Raw genomic sequence first — 21,392 nt, 5'->3', positions numbered from 1 at the left:
GAACCAGTTCCTCAACTCTTCTCAAAGGGATCCCCGGAGTGCAACCGTTTTTTGATGACGTTTTGATCACCGCCCCGGATGCTGAGGAGTTCAGCAGCCGTCTGCATGAGGTACTCTGCCGTTTCCAGGCAGCGGGACTTAAAGTAAAGCGGGAGAAGTGTTCCCTCGGGGTGTCTAGAGTAGAGTTCTTGGGGTTTGCAATAGATGCTGCGGGAATCCACTCGACGGCCGACAAGACCAGGGCTATTGTCCACGACCCGGCCCCCACATGCAAGATGGAGTTACAAAGTTTCTTGGGATTATTAAATTTTTATCATTCATTTTTGCCCCACAAAGCGGCCATCGCAGAACCCCTTCATAGGCTCCTCGATAAAAACGCCCCGTGGGTCTCGGAAAAGAAGCAGGCCGCCACTTTTCAGGCAGTCAAGGACCTCCTAGTTTCCAATGATGTGCTCCACCATTTTGACGAATCCTTACCAGTGATTCTGGCTTGCGATGCTTCCCCGTACAGGGTGGGCGCCATTCTGTGGCACCAACTCCCGGACGGGAGGGAGGTTCCTGTCGCCTATTATTCGAGGATCCTGACCCCCGCGGAGTGCAACTATGCCCAGATAGACAAGGAGGCCTTGGCAAGAGTGGCGGGTGTGCATAAATTCAACGACTACCTGTACGGTAGGCGTTTCACGATCGCCACGCACCATAAGCCACTACTGGGCCTCCTCGCCCCAGACCGCCAGACACCGCAAATTCTGCCACAGCGTGTCCTGCAGTGGAACCAGTTCCTCAACTCGTACACATATGCCCTGGTCCACCACCCTGGCAAAGCTATGGGACATGTGAATGCCCTCAGCTGCCTGCCGCTGCCCTCTATGGACCCAGATCCCACCCACCATGTGATGCTTACAGAGACTCTACCAGAGAGGCCACTCCACACCGCTAAGGTAGCTAGGGCCACAGAACAGCAACAGGCGATGGACAGCCCTTTTCCGGTGTCACCCCACCACAAGGAACCAGCCGCCCCGCCAGCCACGGCGGCCACTCCAACTCCCCAAATAACCCCGAGGAGGTCCACCCGGGAACGCAGGGCGCCAGCCTACTTGAAAGCTGAGATGGCTGCTATGTGGACAGAAAAGTCTGATTTTTCCTGGTTCTGCCCAGTCATTTTCCCTTTCCCAGTCCTTGTAACATTCCCTCCACCACTAGGCAGCATTTTTAAATTCCATAACTGTCAAAATAATATACTAGTATTTAATTCTTACATTCCAATATACCTCTAGAATGCACATCTAAAATGCACAATGATGACCAGAAATGCACAGTGGGACAATCTGAACTATCAATACCAAACTTTCCCCAGGGTCAATGAATTCTGGGGTAAGGATGTGGGGCTGATGACTGCAGCATAGAATGGAATGGAAGACAGATGTTGATGTCTAGCACACATATTAAATCCAGTACAGAAAAGGGATGACATCAGACCAAACAGCCCATCTGATTGCAGCCATATTTCATTAGCCCAATACAGGTCTACAAGGTATTTTTTTTAATTTGGAGACAACATTCCAATGGCCCAAGCCTTTGAACTCCAGTTATAGTCCAGTTTGGTAGTCCATGTTAGCAAATGGGTTGGGCAGGTGCACTAAACTAGTACTTAGAGAAAGCAATCTAAATGAAATAGCTATTTCTTAATTTCTGTCAAAGTCATGCTGAATCACTCAAAACCACCCTCAGTTAAACTAGAAGGTATACATTAATGAACATACAGAATTTTTTAAAGTATCTTAGGCAAAAATAAAATGTTATAAGAACTGTGATTGACCACAAACTCTGCAGTATCTGTTTGGTGATGGGCTCCACCTTGGACCTGCAGGAGCAACTTACCTCAGCTGAGGCAACAGTACTCCACTGACAGCCACATGCAATGCCAATGCCACTGTGAGGGACTGGTCTGGGTCAGCTTGGGAGGGTGACCACTATAAATTTTTCCCCAGTCACCCTCCCTCAGTCCCTCAGGCACACATACAGAAATCCTGTCAGACCTCTAAGAAAATAGGCACCAGATGGTTTTAAATTCAAAAACCAAAGAAATATTTATTGGATAACAAAAGGCAAGGGAGAGGGATAAAATAATATTGATTAGATCAACATTAAAAGGCAAATCAGTTAGCATCAGATGGCTGGCAAAATTATCAATTACTAAACACAGAGATTTGTCAGGCTGAGGTAAAATCAAGTATATAACCCTGACCGAAGATTTTTAAACTACCAAAAAGGCAGGCTTTAGAATTCAACAGAACTCTGTGACAGGCAGGCAGTGCCTACTGGGCACTAGGAATGATTTGCAATTCAGATGATATAGCCCTATACTGTGGCTACTCAAATAATAAAAATAACAAACTGTCAGTCATTCTTTTCCACACACACACAGTGCCAGACTAATTCTCCCTCACAGACATTCCACACTAGCATCCAGTACTCACATCACTGAGAGCTCCTGTGTGTCTCAGCCCCAGTTAGTTTTCTGGTCTGAATCTTGGGAAACTCTGCTGACCACCAGAATCCAGTCCTCCCTTCTGAGTGTTTGTGTGATCTCAGTTTGTACAAGGAGATTGCCTAGATGTGCTGGCAGATCTCCCACAGAGAGTTTCCCTCAAAGAAGGTGCCTGGTTTTTGCCCCCTTCTGACTTCAAACTCTCTCAGACAGAAGCTCAGCCCAGCTCTATCTCCACGAGGAACTCAGCCCCACTGGCTGTTCTCAGCTCCTTGCCAGTTGCTTCCACAACTGACCAGCCTAAGCCCCAGTCTTCACACTCCAGACTCTATCTGAAGACTCCAAAACTGAACTTAAAATCTTGAGGCATTCCCTGACAGCCTCTTCCTTTCGCTACATTTCAGTTACCATGGCTGCATCCCAGCCAATCACTGCAAGACAGTTCTCCAGCTTCTCAGGCTAAGTTCCTGAATCCATCACAGCCACTCATGTCTATCCTATTATTTGACTGTAAGATCAGCACTAGCACTATTTGAGACACATCACCACAAACTAATTATGAAAGAAGTTTTACAATAAGCCACTTGTGAGTCATGTAATAGTCACCTCCAGGCTGGACTACTGTAACTTGCTCTATGCTGGGCTGCCTTTGAGGTTGACTTGGAAATTCCAACTGGTTCAAAATCCAGTGATGCATGTCCTCATAGGGGCAACTTTTAGATCACATATCCAACCAGTGCTCCGCCAATTTCATTAGCTTCCAGTGGAGTACCAAATACAGTTCAAGGTTGTAGTATTAACCTTCAAAGCCCTGAGCAGTCTGGAACCTATGTATCTACAGCCTTTCCCATTATGTCCCTTGGAGAGCTCTATGCTCATTGGATTAATGGTTGCTGGTAGTCTCTGGCAATAAGAACATCTGTTTAGCCTTGACCAGAGCCAAAACTTTTTTGTCATTCGTCAAAATAAACTATAAAAACTGCCTGTTATTAAAAGCAATTTGAATATGTACTATGTACAAATGTACAAGTGTACATAGTACATATTCAAATTGCTTTTAATAACATTTAATAATAGCGCCATCCAACATAAGAACAGCTATGCCTGAGCAGATGAAAGCCCCTGTTTCACCTAGTGGCCAACCAGATGCCCTCAGAAGGCCTACGACTTAAACAAGCCACAGAGGGCAAAGAGACTGACCAAGAGAGAGATCTTGGGGTCGTGGTAGATAACTCACTGAAAATGTCAAGACAGTGTGGGATTGCAATAAAAAAGGCCAACGCCATGCTGGGAATTATTAGGAAGGGAATTGAAAACATATCAGCCAGTATCATAATGCCCCTGTATAAATCGATGGTGCAGTCTCATTCGGAATACTGTGTACAATTCTGGTCACCATACCTCAAAAAGGATATTACAGCATTGGAAAAAGTCCAGAAAAGGGCAACTAGAATGATTAAAGGGTTGGAACACTTTCCCTATGAAGAAAAGTTAAAACACTTGGGGCTCTTTAGCTTGGAGAAACGTCGACTGCAGAGTGACATGATAAAGGTTTACAAGATTATGCGTGGGATGGAGAAAGTAGAGAAATAAGTACTTTTCTCCCTTTCTCACAATACAAGAACTCGTGGGCATTCGATGAAATTGCTGAGCAGTTGAGTTAAAACGAATAAAAGGAAGTACTTCTTCACCCAAAGGGTGATTAACATGTGGAATTCACTGCCACAGGAGGTAGTGGCGGCTACAAGCATAGCCAGCTTCAAGAGGGGGTTAGATAAAAATATGGAGCAGAGGTCCATCAGCAGCTATTAGCCACAGTGTGTATATGTATGTGTATGTGTATATATATATATATATATATATATATATATATATATATATATATATATACACATACATACATACATATATATATAAATTTTTGGCCACTGTGTGACACAGAGTGTTGGACTGGATGGGCCATTGGCCTGATTCAATATGGCTTCTCGTATGTTCTTAAAGTCTTCCTGTTATTTCCAATTTGTTGATATTCAGTTTCTGAACATGGAAGTTCCATTTAGCCTTTGTGACTATTCATCTAAACCCCTTCTGAACTAGTGAACATCACAACAAGGGTAATGGGAAGTAAGAGTGGTTGAAATCCAGTACCCACACAATTGGTACACACTGTCCAAACCAGCAATGTTCTGAATTTGAGATAAGCTAATAAATTAGACTGTCAGGTACAGATGAGATATTTTGAGTACATTCACCATGTACTCAAAAATATGAATAACATTATCAAAAACAAAACAAAGCCAGGCTTGGACTCTTCCCACCCCACTCCAAGCTTCTTTTATGATCCAGTGATCAGGAAAATCAGATTTAGCTGACTTAACATTTCTTCTGTCTCACTGAGTGAAGAATCATAACTACAAGACACATGAAAGTATATTTATCCTGCCTTTCTGATCTATATTGCATGCAGGAAATTACCAATTGGATGTTCCTCTGTACTAACACAGCACTGATGACTTTTGTATACTTATATTTATTGTACTAATGAGTCTGTTCTGAGATTTCACCAAGAAGGAAACAAGCCAGACCCTTAAATATTACTATAAATTACAAGCATCATAGACATTTTTCCAAAATCTACCCTCAGTGCTTTGTTACAGTAAGCATCCTTTTAAAAAAAGAGAGAGAGAGAGAGAGAGAGAAATTCTAAATTCTCATATGAGTGTCCAGAAAATGAATGTGTTCTGAAATTCATATTGGGCATCAGAAGTCACATGACCACTAATGCATGTGCATGTGGCCCAGCATATGTTGTGGTCTGAAAGGGTCTCATGAGAGCATGCTCTTAATCAGACCCCTCACTGCTCAAGGAAAGCAAACACAACACAGCCAAGAAGCGTAATGCAGACGTGCATGCAGGGGCGAATTAACCATTAAGCAGACTAAGCACATGCTTAGGGCAACAAGGCCAAAGGGGGCACCACAAAGTTGGGGAAAGAGTGAAAAGAAAAAAAAACGAAGGTAGATTTGTGTAAAAAAAAATTGATAAAACTAGTGCAAATTGATCATGGTGCACCCTAGGGTTATCTTCTATTTTTTGTCCCAGGGTATGTTTAAAAGTAAAATGCATGTGTTTAAAAGTAAAATGATGAAGCCAAATTCAGTTGTCATGACAGTCATTTCAATGACCCTCTCTGCCCCTTTTTAATTTCAGCCCCATGTAAACGTCAAAAATGAAGCATGTTGAGTGGTGTGCAAAAGAGAAAACGTGCAAAAGAGAATGAGCAAAAGAATCAGTCTGTTGTAGCCAAGACAGGAAAGTTGACAGATTTCTTCTTACAAACTGCAGAGAAAGATGATCCAGATCAAAACCAGTGTCAGCCTTCAGAGACAGGAAGTGAATCAAATCTATCTCCTTCATCAGAAACAGGCAGTGTTGGTGCAAGGCCAGATTTTCATGATGATGTTGCACATGATGAAGTGCCACAACTTGGACCTACTTCCACGACAAGATGTGTAAATGCTTTTGAACTGTCCAAGGAGTTTAGAGAACTGAGCAAGGATGAAATGAACAAAGCTAAGGACCCAGGGTTGTGGGATGAATTTTATGGTGATGATGTGACTTATTGAGTTGCTTGTGGACCCAGTGCACCACAATGGGCCATTTGACAAATCGTGTCGCAATTTCATCAGTGGGAAGTCAAAGAGATACTGTTCACAGAAGATATTATTTGGAAGAAAAGCCAATGCTGAACACTACAAGAGAGAGTGGCTGTTGTACTCTCCTTCAAAAGGAACAGTTTACTGTTTTGTTTGTAAACTATTTGTGCCCAAAGGGTCAATGTATTTTGCTAGAAATGAGGGATTCAGCAACTGGCGAAACTCTGCTGTAATTGACAACCATGAAAAAAGTACAACTCACCAAGATGCCATGTTGACATATTTAACTCAGAAACAAGGCCTAGGCTTGACACAGCCACTGGAAAAACACATTGAAGAGGAGTACAATTACTGGGAGAATGTGCTTCAGCGTGTTGTAGCAGTCATTTGCACACTGGCTAAACGAGGATTGGCATTCTGAGGAAAAGTGGAAAAATTTGGGTCTCTCAATAATGGGAGTTATTTGGGGCTACTCAAATTGATAAGTCGGTTTGACCCATTCTTAGCTGCTCACATATCACGGTATGGCAATGTTGGAAAAGGCAACCCTTCATACCTGTGCAAAACAATATGTGAGGAACTTATTGAGTTAATGGCAAAGAAAGTGCACTCCGTCATCATTGACGAAATTAATGTTTCTGGGTACTTCAGTCTGTCTGTGCACTCAATGCCTGATCTTTTGCATGTTGACCAACTGAGCATGGTGCTCAGATACTTGCAAGATGGACAGCCAGTTGAACGATTTATCACACTTTTGGAATTACAAAACCACACTGGTGAAGCTAAGGCACAGCAGATGTTGAAGTAATTATGTGATGATTGTAAATTGGATTTTGCTAAATGCAGAGGGCAGTCATAAGACAATGCTGACAACATCTCTGGACATTACAATGGCATGTCGCAAAAACTTTTGGATGCAAATCAGTTTGCCATTTATGTACCCTGTGCAGCTCATTCACTAAATTTAGTTGTTAGTTGTGTTATCATATGAATAATTTTTTTTATTGCTGCAACCTGCATTGTATATCTGGTCAGACAGGTAAACAACTAAAATGGACTGGGTCAGTGTGGAAAGGAGGGGGGCACCAAGATTGGTCAGTGCTTAGGGCACCAGTGAGCCTTAATCTGGTATTCTGCATGCATGAATACCAGCTCTGTCCAGTGAAGAGATAGACAGAGTTGTCTTTGGCTGGCAATTGGTGGGAGGACTGAGGGAGCAAAAATGGTGGTGGAGGATGGCATCCTGTGGTGTTATGTCATTTCCGACCCAAAACCTCATAGAGATTGGACAGATTCTTTAATGATATCCCTTCCTGTTTTGCTGATGGAAATGACATTGCAACATTGCACTGTGCTGTTTTCCATCACCACTACCACCCTATTGACTACTGATGGGTGATGGGGCACTCCACTGGGGATTCTGCCTCCACAGTGGGAAATTTGTAACCTTAACAAGTATTTTAGAAGTTTCCTTCTAAAATAACACATGGATAGTGAACACTGAAATATCTTACTGACTTTCCCCAGAAAGTTGAAAACTGTGGCATAGCCAGCCTCTAAGAAATGGGTTTTGCTATATTCGTCTTTAGCTAATCAATTTACATTACTGTTCTCTCTAAATTTAGTTAAAGGTGAACTTGGGACCAGTAAAAATTCCTTTAGCCTTCAATATCTTGATAACACAATCTTGTTGCTTTGGGAACTAAATACATTATTTCAGTTAGAAGCAAAATATAACTCATCTAAATTATACAGCCTTGCTTTCTTCCCCATTCCATGCAGTGTTTCCTGCATTATAAAGCACAATTAGATCCTGCTAGACAATTCCGTGTTGTACACTCATTGCTGCTGGGAACAGTGTTCCCTCTAAGCTGAGTTTGTATGAGCTGGCTCACAGATTTTTAGCCTGCAGCTCACATTTTTGTCTTAGCTCAGGAAGGATGACCCCAGAGCACAATAATTTCTGCAGTAGCTCACCACTTTAATGCCAGCAGCTCACAACTTTAATACCAGTAGCTCACAAAGCAGAATTTTTGCTCACAAGATTCTGCAGCTTAGAGGGAACATTGGCTGGGAATACAGTGGTACTCACAATGGCAACAAAGGATTCACATGGGAGGTATTCTCTGTAGTATACCTTCATATCTACCATTTGTCCCCTTGACATCAGAGTGCTTAGAATCATAGAAATGGAAGGGGCCATCTAGTCCAATCCCCTGCTTAATGCAGGATCAGCCGCTCTAGAGCATCCATGACAAGTGTTTGTTCAACCACTGCTTAAAGTGAGGAGGAGCTCACCACTTCCCTTGGTAGCTGATTCCACTGTTGAACTCTTACCATAAAAAAGGTTTTCCTAATATCCAGACAGTACTTTCCCACCTTAATTTAAACCCATTATTGTGAGTCCTCTCCTCTGCTGCCAACAGGAGCAGCTCCCTCCCTCGTCTAAGTGACAGCCCTTCAAATACTTAAAGAGAACAATCATGTTGCCCCTCAACCTCCTCTTCTCCAGACTGAACATTCCCAAGTCCCTCAGCTTTACTCATAGTGATAATCCTCATCACTCTCTTCTGCACCCGCTCCATTTTGTCTGCATCCATCTTGAAGTGAGGGCTTCAGAACTGCATAAAATATTCCAGGTGCAGCCTGACCAATGCAGTATACAGTGGCACTATGACATCTTGTGATTTGGATGTTATGCTTCTATTGATATACCCCAAGATCACATTAGCCTTTTAAGAATTTAAGAACATAAGAGAAGCCATGTTGGATCAGGCCAATGGCCCATCCAGTCCAACACTCTGTGTCACACAGTGACCAAAAAACAAAACAAAACCAAGTGCCATCAGATGGTTCACTAGTGGGTCTAGAAGCCCTTCCACTTTGCCTCCCCCCAAGCACCAAGACTACAGAGCATCACTGCCCCAGACAGTTCCAATAATATACTGTGGCTAATAGCCACTGATGGACCTGTGCTCCATATTTTTATCCAATCCCCTCTTGAAGCTGGCTATGCTTGTACCTGCCACCACCTCCTGTGGCAGTGAATTCCACATGTTAATCACCCTTTGGATGAAGAAGTACTTCCTTTAATTTTTATCACTGCATCACACTGGCTGCCCGTATTTAACTTACAGTCCACCCTTATCCTAAGATCTTATTCACACACACTGCTACTCAGAAGTGCATCCCCCTTATTCACAAGATTTATTGAAATATAGTAGATATTGGTATAGTGTTATGATACTATAACAATATACCTTTTACCTTAAAAAAAAAAAGCCAGTTAACCGCCTACTAGTAATGGGGGAGGAGGAAATGGCAGGTGCCAGTGATTTTGCCCAGGAAGGATGTGAAATGATGAGGAAACGGTTATGACTGTTGAATTTTTGTCTTTGGTAGTTGCTGAACACACAGAAGTTTACATCGGGGGCGGGGGGGAATCTCACAAACCTGTCATGAATTATGGGGATAAAAGCCATGGATCTATTATAATTTTTTTCCAATCTTTCACTGAATCTCCTGGGCTCCTATGACTTTTTCTAGATGATATGACCTCCTTAGATTATCAAAACAACCCTTTCTGGCATCTGAACTATGTTCAAAGAATCATGAGCTCAATGGAAATTTTAGAAGGAGAGATTAATCTTGTCCCCAGTCTCCCAGGTAAAATCCAAGACTCTGGATTGGCTTCTGGCCAGAACTGCTGAGCGGATGAATCCTAGCTGGCACAGAGGAACAGGGCTTTTGGTATTCTAGGCCAGCCACTAGCAATACCTGCCTGGGACCCACTGCAGCCCAGGTAATAGAGCTTCTGTGGCCTGTGCACACTCTGAGCCCTGAAGCTGCCATAAAGCTGGAAGGAAAGACTGTGGTGGTGGTGGAGCTGATGGCCACCTACACTTCCTCCCTCCCTCCCTCCCTCCCTCCCTCCAGCCTTCACAGGGAAGGGATAGACAAGCTAGGTGAGCCACTGTACCTAGGGCTGCCAGGTCTTACCTGGCTCCCAGTGGGGGATTGTTATTGCACCAGGCACATCATGGGGGGATGCTTTAGCACTTTGGAAAAAATGCTATGATTATCAACATACCTGGCACATCCCTCCTTGACATGCCCAATGCAATAATATCACTTCTGGGTGACATCATTGTGCCAGGCACATTGCAGCACACCAGTGCTTTTCAGGGGTGGGGCTCCCTGCACTAGCCAGTTCCATGGTGGTGGGTTGGAGGCCCTGAAATTGGGGGAAAACCCACTCCCAGAGGAAGGCTGGGAACCCTAACTTCACCCCAAGCCTCCTCAACTACCACAAGGCCAGGAGGGAGCAAAGCGCGGTAGATCTGACAGCCACACACTCTCCCTCCCTCCTTCGCAGGGGAAAGTCAAGTGGAAAGGGTAAGTGGTACAGCCCAGGTACTGCTGGGGTTGATGGTTCTGCTCAGCATGCCACTTGCCAAGCAAGCAAATTTCTCAGCAGAGGACAGATCTGCTGAGATGATTGTCCAGTAATTGTTTTAATAAAAAGGAAATTAAATAGCTTTATTTATTATCCTGCAGACCTGGAACTTTATACATGCCTCAAAGTGCTAAGAAACTCTGGAGGTTCAAACAGCCTACTTAATGTCTCCAGAATATTCAAGAAATCAGGGTGCTGCCTGCTGGAAATACCTTCCACGGGCTATTCTTTGATCACAAAACATTTTTTTAATATCATACTTGATGCTTTTCCTTATACTTAAAGCATCTAAGACCAAAAGATCTTGAGGTATATTCTTCCCATATTAAGAGACCACAGGAACTTTTAGTATCTTCATAGGAGGGTCACAGGCCATGAAGCAAATTCAAGGGGAAAGAGGATAACCTGGGTCCTTCCTAAATAAAGGCAAACCTTCAAAAGCCAGGTTGTGACAGTAGATTACCAGTTCCCACACCAAAGCAGGGCTGTTGAAAAGGAAGTAAAAAGGGGTTGAAGAGGACAGAACAGTCTGCCACTTTAAAAAAAAATGACTCTTTGATCCCTCCCACTTCACAACAAACTTATCTATGAAGGCAATCATGAATTTAACTTCAGTGCTATATTACTGAGCAATCCTGTTCCCATTGCCCTGGCATATATGGGTGTTAACTGGCTGAAAAGAGAAACAACTCACTCTATTCTGACTTGAATATTCCCTGCCTTTTCCTTCATGCTTCTGTTATTTCATTAATGTTATTTTCCTTTGCTAATTTCATTATCCAATTATATTTGACTTTTCTTCAGTGTTCACTGCAGAGGGAGAGAGAGGGTTCAGCGTCAGTGCTCATATGATCAAAGCCATCAGAGAGTTTTGCTTATGTCACTCTTACAGTGGATTATGAGTGCAATGCTAAGCAAGTCTACTCAGAATCCTACTGAAGTCTATTCAGTGGGGCTTACTCCCAGGAAAGCATACTTAGGATTGCACTGTATATGTACATTCTATGGATAACTACATGTAAAGGAAGACTTTGCTCCAGAACATAAAATGCTTGTGCAGAACATGGAATTTTAGAAGGCTCAGCTTGTCAAATAGCTATGAGAAAGTCTGAACCTGCAACACTTTCCTCTTTTATACAAGTGTGCTATCCTCCTCTGACTCTGCTCAGCTTCCACACTCAAGCACAATCTAAAATTGTAATACATTTAGCCTTTCTCTTTCATTTAATTCCTAGTTTGCCTGTTTTTATTCAGACGTGGCTTCTGTTCTTTTAACAGCAGCATGACACTACAAATGCATGTATGTTTCCATCATACTGAATTCTCCTTGTCATTCTACTGTTAAAGGCCCAAGAACTTTAATGTGAAAAAGAAGTGCCAATCCTGCCATTGCTCTCCCCTTCCCTTGATGCCCTGAGTACATGAAGGAAGACATAGGGCCAAGTAGACAATCCAAACCAGGAGAAGAGCATTATTACTTACATTGATTATTTTAAGTCTTGTTGTAATAGGATCATGCTACAGATTTCTGCAGTTAAGGAAATAGGGACATCTGTGATAAGGATCAGTGCTTTCTTGATTATAACTATGGGATTATGGAATTATCTTCCTTTAGAGGGATTATTATACAACTTTTTTACTTCATTAGGAACAGCTACAGTGTGATTATTTTCACTATTTATTGGATTTTAGCATATTTTAGCATGAAGCAAATTTTCATCATATTATGTAGGTAGGATGCCTTCAGATTCCCAGAAACTTAGGGTATTAGTCTATTGTCAGTAAAATGAATAAATAGATAAATAATAGGAGCCCACAGAGTGTCATGTTTCACTGAATCTCAGTGGTTTGTTACGTGCCTACACCACCTATGTCCTTATTAAAAGCACAACTGCTTTTGTCCATTGCCAGGTAAGATGTCTAACTGAACATTTGTTGGCTTCCCTGACACTGACAAATGACAGATTCTGTGGAGTCACTACTTGGGAGCAATTTCTCACTTATAACTGCCAGATATCAATGAGAAGATAACAAGGTGCGAAAACAGTTCAAGGCATCTTCAACGACTTCCAACTTCTACTAGATAATTACAATTTTCTTTCACAAGTACTGCAAGGGTAAACCTTTACTTGTGCATAGACAGCCCCCCAATCTAAACAAAAAACAAAAAAACTTCACCCACAATAATGCAACATTTGAACATGGACACAGTTTGCAAAAAACCCTTATGCCAACTTTGCTGCCACATACACCCAGACAACCCAATCATTGGACATAACAACATCACCATCACTATTTCAGGCTTATTCACATGCTCATGTTCTAACACTTCTAGAAGTATGGATGAACATGAATGCTTATGCCCAGAACTTTATGGATCTTAAAGGTGTCACTGGACTCAAACATTGTTTTGTGGATCAGACTGTCTTTGTTTTTTTAGCAAATGTAATCAATTTAATATCAGCGTGGGGTTCTCAGTCAACACAATACAATTTGAAAGTTGTGCCAAGACTGAGTTTCTCATCACCAATCCTGAGAAAGAAAACAGTGTTCTTTTCTATTTTAGGAATCCCTACTGCATAACAACAAAGAACAACATCTGGCAAATTGAGTATCAGTCACTTTGTTACTATTACATGTACTTAGTGGACATAAAACACATTCTGGAGGCCTGGAAATGATCTGTCATCCCTAGGAGTTTTGGCAAGCTTCATTAGAAGAACCAATGGCAACACAATATTTAATACACTGCTTTATAAATAATTATAACCAGGGTCATTCACAGCTACTGGCATTTTTGCTTTTCTCAGTGTTAGAGAAAAAGCAGAATTTTCCCACTACAGATTAGACAGACAGACAAATGGTGAACCACCAAAGGTTTTCAAGGAGTTGCTTCATTTTCCCTTACGACCCCTTTGTCACACTATTTTCTCTTTCTCTCCTCCTGGCAGCCCCCATATCCCTTTCTCCTTTTCCTGCTTCCTTCTCTACTTCGCATTTACCAACCAAACTTTATTTTATCTGCCCCCTCAGTCTTCAGCTTTATTTGCTACTCATTCAGTTACATCCCACCTTACTTCACAATGGGTTCCCAAAACAGCTTATATCACAGGGATGATCAAACTTGCTTAATGAAAGAGCCACATAGAATAAACATCAGATGTTTGAAAGCCACAAGACATGAATGTCAGATGTTTGAAAGCTGGAAGGGAGGGTGAAAGGAAAGAAGGAAGGAAAGAAAGAAAGCAAATAGATAGGAGGAGGGAAGGGGAGGTGGGAAGAAAGCAATTTTAACTTTAAATGCATTCTCCAAGCTGCCAGCTGGCTTAATGGGGGGGGGGCTACAAGAGCCACACAATATTTGTAAAAGAGCCATATGTTGCTCCTGAGATACAGTTTGGCCACCCCTGATATATCATTTTCCTTACCACCATTTTTTCCTCACCACAACCCTGAGGTAGATCAGGTTGAGGCTGAATGACTTATCTGTGCATGGCCCCACTCTCTGGATTAAAGCATCCACAGATGAGACATGTTGAGAATTAAATATATACAAGTGTGGAACTGCAAGGACTTGCAGGAAGAGTTGTGCACCTTCCTGTGTATCCCCTTCTCCACACTATTTCCCCTTTCTCTCCTCTTGGCAGCTTCTTCCCTTCCCTTACTTTATTTTCTCCTTCCCATTCAGCAAACAATCTAGCTTTTACCTGCCCCTCTCTTTAGCTATGTATTATTTGTTTACTTCATTTATACCCTACTTTCACACACACACCTAGTGGGGATCCATAACAGCTAACTTCATTCTCTTCTCTTCCATTTTATCCTTACAACAACTCTGTGGCTGATAACAGATGGGCAGTTTGGGGTGACTCAGAGACACCTCAGAAACCAACTTGAAAAATCTGTCCAACTGAGCACATCTATCGCCTGCCCAATCCCATGCACACCCTGTCCTCCGTCATCCTCAGAGCATCTCAAAAAGCTGCCACTTTCAATGTGGTAGCAAATTTCTGAGCCACACACCAGTTGCTCCACTAGTGTCTGAACGCAGAAGCACGCAAGCGAGGCTCCTTGGCAGTGTGAACCTGCCAAGCCGCCCCAAGCCACTTCTGGTTTATATATATATATATATATATATATATATATATATATATATATATATATATATATATATATATATATATATATATATATATATATATATATAAATAAAATATTGCTTTCAAGCTACAGGGGATGGTGCACAACAGCCATCTGATTGCACCAAGTCACCCTGCAGATGGGACTGGCTTAGTTTGGGACAGTTCTTTCTCAGCCGGTCCAATCTGGGACACCTCCCATCTGCCCCCAACTGGCCATCTGTTATCAGCATATGAGTCAGATGAGGCTAAGATTATGTGACTAGCACAAGGTCACCCAGCATACTTCCATGGTGTTGTGTCTTGCATTTCGGTCCTTGAAATTACAACACAGCATGGCTTTAAAGGTCGATACCAACACTTTGAAGCGGATTCAGTACACAATAGGCAGCCCGTGCAGCTCTTTCAGCACCAGTTGAATGTGCTCCCATCAAGGGAACCCCATTAACAACCACGCCACAGAATTCTACACTAGCTGCAGTTTCCAAATCAGAAACAAAGGTAGCCCCATGTAGAGGGCATTACAGTAGTCTATTCTTGAGGTGACCGTAGCATGGATCACCATTGCTAAGTTGCGCTGCTCCAGGAAAGGGGCCAGTTGCCATACCCACCGCAAATGAAAAAAAGCAGACTTAACAGTGGCTGCCACCTGGGCCTCCATAGTCAGAGAGGGCTCCAGAAGCACTCCCAAGCTCCTGACCTTAGGGGCTGGTATCAACGGTACCCTGTCAAAGGCTGGCAAGGAAATCTCCCTTTCTGGACCACCACAACTCAGATAGAGAACCTCCATCTTCATCAGATTCAGATTCAGTCAACTCAGCCTGAGCCAGGATGTCATGGCTTGTAATGCCAGGTCTAAGTTATCTGGGGTTTACCTTGTTGTCTTTGTGATGTACTAGCTAATAAAGTATGTTGACTGTTACTCGTGTCCGAACCCAGTACATTACACATAGGCAGAATGGGATTTGAACCTGGGTCTCCCAGATCCTAGTCTGACACTCACATCACATTGGCTTTCATACAGTGGCTGCTGTTGAATAGTAATGGGCCTGGATAAATCATGCAAGTCCTCTGGTAATGAGTTGCCTGGTGGTTGCCGCTGCACCTGGCCCTGATGACTCCTCCATCAAAGACCCTGTACAGGGCCCTGCCTCCTTCAGCTTTTATTGACAGAAACCAAGGCTAAAAGGCTAGCATTACTGTTGTAGTTGCCTAGCAACAGTCACTGAGGGCATTCATTTCTTAAGGCTTTGGCTTCTATTATTTGAGGGATTACCCCCCCTTTTTTTTTAGAGTTCATATTTTTCTGTAAACCTGGGACTTTCCTCAGGTTTGTAAAAAGATCTATCATGTCTGTCCATGGCTCCATTGTCGAAATATAAGTGTCTACAAATAGGGCCACAATGAGAATTAGATGGCAAACTTCTTAGGTTGTTCCCTCATAACAAAAGATTTTTAGGAAACCCTTGGTGAAAAGATCTTAAAAGCAAAAATGATCTGGTCAGTATGCAATCCACATTTATGAAGTCAGCTTTAGATACTACGGAGAGCACTGTGAGGGCATGGAACCTTTTGAAATTGCATCAGACTTTGTATCAGCACATGGTTTTACATAAAATGGCACAAATTTCAACTATGTATCTTAAGACAGACTGAGTTCTCACTGAGGTGCAAAACGCTGTTGGCTGCACCTCTTTATACTGCAGGCATGAATTGCATAACTAAATGCTCATCCCCCTACTGACTTTCCTCCTCCTCATGCATATGAAAACCTAGCATGTCCATGTAAGTTAAAATAGAAACTGACATGCAAGCTTTCCTTGTGCAGAGAAATAGCAGTAGTATGCAAGAACAGTCATATTAGCCTCCCTCTTCATTCTGAAATGGTACACCTGGGCCACAGATTTACCATGCTCATGAGAAATAGTGCTTAATCAGAATATGTTTAGGAGTACTTTGAGATGCCCTAAATTCCAGATGTTCCCAGGTTTCCATATAATACTCGTGTTTCTTGAATAGAGATACAGAAACCTATCCGTTTTAATTGTTGCAAAGGAATTTTGCCCATTTTAAAGAGCAATTAGCAATGCGTTTAAACACGCAATATAAAACTGATATTGAAGATTTCAGATAATCAAAGTCTAAAAGATCTCATATTCATTTTCTGCTTTCCACTTTAGACCTCCACTAAGTCATCATGCACATTTTCAAAGATGAGAGGAAAGTGCAAACTCAAGTTTCATAACTCAAGGTCTGTCTTGAAGATTGAGATGTTTGAATTGGTTTCTGTACCATTTCAGGTTCAACCCACAGTTCACCCTACACCCAGAGTCAAGAGGGCCTACAAATATGTAATCTACAACTTAATTCAGTTTCTCAAACTGAAGACAGAGGTATCAGAATGAAAGTTGCTGTGTGCAACAAAATTATGTTAGTATCTTAGCTGCTGTTCAGCCTTGACCCTTAAGAACATAAAAACATAACAGAAGTCAAGTTGGATCAGGCTAGTGGCCCATCCAGTCCAGTACTGTATCGCACAGTGGCCAAAATGCAGCTGCCATCAGGAGGTCCAGCAGTGGGGCCAGAACTCCAGAAGTCCTCCCACTGTTGCCCCCTTCAAGCACCAAGAATACAGAGCATCACTGCCCCAGACATAATTTTCCATCTATACCTTATGGCTAATAGCCACTGATGAACCTCTGCTCCATATGTTTATCCAATCCCCCCTTGAAGCTATTTATACTTGTAGCTGCCACCACTTCCTGTGGCAGTGAATTCCATGTATTAATTACTCTTTGGGTGGAGAAGTTCTTCCTTTTACTTGTTCTAAGCCTATTGCTCCTTAATTTCATTGAGTGCCCACAAGTTCTTGCACTGTGAGAAAGGGATAAAATTACTTCTATCTCTACCTTCTCTATGCCCATGCATAATTTTGTAAACTTCTATGATGTCACCCCTTAATTTACATTTCTCCAAGTTAAAGAGCCCTAACCTCTTTAACCTTTCTTCATTGGGAAGGTGTTCTACCCCCTTAATCAATTTAGTTGTCCTTTTCTGCACTTCCAATACTATAATATCTTTTTTTTTTTAGGTGCAGTGAGACCACACCATAGATTTATACAGAAGCATTATGATACTGGCTGATTTTTGTTTTGTTTTTTGTTTTAAATTTTAATAGGGAAACAGGGAAATAGGAAAAAGAGAAGAAGATATCAGATTTATACACCACCCTTCCCTCTGAATCTCAGAGTGGCTTACAATCTCCTTTACCTTCCTCCCCCACAGCAGACACCCTGTGAAGTAATTGGGAACGAGAAAACTCTCACAGAAGAGCTATGGCTAACCCAAGCAGCTGCAAGTGGAGAAGTTTTGTCCATGTTCATTGGTAGAATTCCTAATAGCATTGTCTCTAAGCACATAGCAAAATAGATGTTCAATTTAAAAAAAAATGGTATGTGTTTCCATCTGGTAGTTATTAATTTTTTGGACCACTGCAGAGCCAGTTTGGTGTAGTGGTTAAGTGTGCGCACTCTTATCTGGGAGAACCGGGTTTGATTCCCCACTCCTCCACTTGCACCTGCTGGCATGGCCTTGGGTCAGCCATAGCTCTGGCAGAGGTTGTCCTTGAAAGGGCAGCTGCTGTGAGAGCCCTCTCCAGCCCCACCCACCTCACAGGGTGTTTGTTGTGGGGGAGGAAGGTAAAGGAGATTGTGAACCACTCTGAGACTCTTTGGAGTGGAGGGCGGGATATAAATCCAATATCTTCTTCTTCATATGGTACAAGATACCATCTATCTGATTACACTTCCAACATAGTCCTTTATCATTTTTATCCATCTTCTCAATGTCTTTGGGCGTGATGTACCAGCAAAAGAACATTTTGTACCAGTGCTTGTCTTGCTGTGAATTTTATTTCTTCCATCCACAATTTTTCCCATTGTTGAAATGGAATATCCTTCCCAAAGTTTTGTGACCATTTCACCATACATGTCTTGATTTGTTCTGTTTCTGTGTCATATTGTAATATCTTATAAATTGTCCTAGGAGATGTTCAGTATTATTGTTTCAAATTGGGTCAGTTCCTTAGTATATCTCCATCTGAATGTTTATCTTCTTTAATTCTTGATGAAAGCTGGAGATGTGTTAACCATTGTATCTTTTTTCTTCTTCATTAATTACTTACCAAGATTTAATTGTCCCATTTTATCGATCATTACCTGATATGTTATAAAGTCATTATTTTTCCTCACAGTTTTATTATGGTAAGCATTTAATGGTGACATTAAAGGTGATATTAGAAGACTTATTCTTTTGTTAAGTGACCATCATTTTTTTTGGCAAGCTGTCTCTGATTTCTTTTTTCAGTCCCCTTCCTATTAATTCCCAGCATAGCATTGTCTTTTTTATTGCATTTGCACACTGAGTTTATGTTTTCAGTGAGTTATCTACCACAACACCAAGATCTCTCTCCCGGACAGTTACTGCCAGTTCAGACCCCATCAACATATATTTATAGTTAGGATTTTTGGCTCCAACATGCATTACTTTCCACTTACCCATGTTGAACCTCATTTGTCACATTGATAACCACTTTCCAAGCCTTGACAGATTCCTCTGGAGTTCCTCACAGTCCTCTGTGGTTCTTACCACCCTAAACAACTTAGTGTCATCCACAAACTTAGTCACTTTGCTGCTTACCTACTCCCAACTCCAAATAATTAATGAACAAGTTAAAAATCATGGACCTAGTACCAAGCCCAGTGGTGCCCCACTGCTTACCATCTTCCACTGTGAAAACAGTCCATTTACACTCACTGTTAGGAATTTATTTATTTATTTATTTTTCATATTTATATCCTGCCCTCCCCGCCAAAGCAGGCTCAGGGCGGCTAAAAACATTGTAATATCAACAATAAAACACTAAAAACAATCACAATAATAAAGCAATTAAGAAGTTAAAACAGTTTACAGTTTGAAATTATTAATACAATTTTAAAACAGCAGTTTTGGTGCTAAAATTCATGCCATACATTCAGTGGTGTTGGGCATCTATGTACTTTGGTTGAAGACCCATTCTTAACAAAGATAGGCAAGTATGCACAGAGCAGACTTCATCGGTGCCAGACTGCACCAGAAAGTGGGAAAATGGTTTCACTGCATACAGCATATATAAGAAAACACTTTTTGTGTGCAAACTGTACTTATCCACATGTTAATAAATTACACATCAATAAATTACCATATGCAATCAATATGCATATCACATAGTTCAAAATCCCTTCAGAGGAATACCATACCATACCATAGACCTTTATTGGCATTGATATAAGAATACAGTATACTTTAAAACCAACAGTAACACTATAGAATATAATAAAACCTTAAAAAAAACAGCAAAAGTTAAATGACATAAAATAGCTGTGGGCTATGCATGAGTAAAAGCCTCTCTGATTTGGATCGCAACCTGTAAAAAGCAAGCAACGTGAGTAGTGACAAAGTTGTGTTTCCCGTGGAGTAAAAAGCGAACCTTGGCATTGTCAGAAAGGCCTTGATGGTCAGAGAGCAGAGCATCTAGGTATCTTGCTCATGGACTGCTATAGAAAGGGCAGTCCAGAAGAACATGAGGGACCGTTTCGATGACTCCTTGGCTACAAAGGCATCGTCTAAGATTGCGGGGGATTCTGTGGTATCTTCCGGAGAGGATGGCTGATGATAATGCATTAAATCTAGCCAGCATAAGTGCTCTTCTTTGGTGAGGATCAGTTAAAAAGAGGAAATAGGGAGCTAAAAGCCCAGGAGTCTGGGATAAACCCAGATAGCTTGGGGAGCAAGTTTTCCGAGCTGCCTCAGTTAGACGTTGCAACTGGATATCTAGTAGTTTGCGTTTGATGGATTGAAATACCGCAGAAGCAGAGGATAGATAAAATGCGTCCAAGGAAATTCCTATGGATGTGATTTTCTTTTGGATCAGGGTCAACCATTTGGATGCATGATGGTCCATCAGCATCAAAAAGGTGAAAGAATTCTGATCAGAGTTAAATAAAAGGTGCAGCCAAAACTTAAAGGTCAAAAGCCAGGCGCGAGTTTCCAGCAGCAACAGTCCAGTTTCCATGCAAATTGCAGCATAAGGAACACAGTTGGGTAATCCCAGTATTTTCAGAGGAATACAGTTAGTCCACCTTCTTCATGAGAATCTCAAGCTCTGACTGTAACCTTGGGGACTTCTAGATGCCACACCTTGGAGCAGCCATCTGTTCCTTTGCAAAACTGATGGGCAGAGCCACAGCAACCAGGCCATCTTGACTTGCTCCCACCCTGGATCTCTTCAGACTTCTGGACCTGTTTTATTAAATTAAATAATTGCAAACAGCTTTTGAGAGATCCAGTTGGGTAGCCATGTTGATCTAGAGAGGGAATTCTCCCAACCGCAGCCCTAGGGACACACAAAAAAGCAATTTTTGCTCGCTGGATTTTCCCGCCATGGAAGTTTCATTGCCTTTTCCAAGAATGGGCATGAAACAGCTCAAGAACATAAGTTCATGACAAATTTGGGATGATCTATGGGTTGCAAAGTCAAATTTGTGACAGGTTAACTGACATGAACTTTCCACTAACTTTCAAGCCGTTTGTGGAGGTCTGTGCCAGTTCA

The sequence above is a fragment of the Heteronotia binoei genome, chromosome 2 (genome assembly GCF_032191835.1).
Source record: "Heteronotia binoei isolate CCM8104 ecotype False Entrance Well chromosome 2, APGP_CSIRO_Hbin_v1, whole genome shotgun sequence".
Classification (NCBI taxonomy): domain Eukaryota; kingdom Metazoa; phylum Chordata; class Lepidosauria; order Squamata; family Gekkonidae; genus Heteronotia; species Heteronotia binoei.
This window is presented reverse-complemented; position numbering follows the sequence as displayed.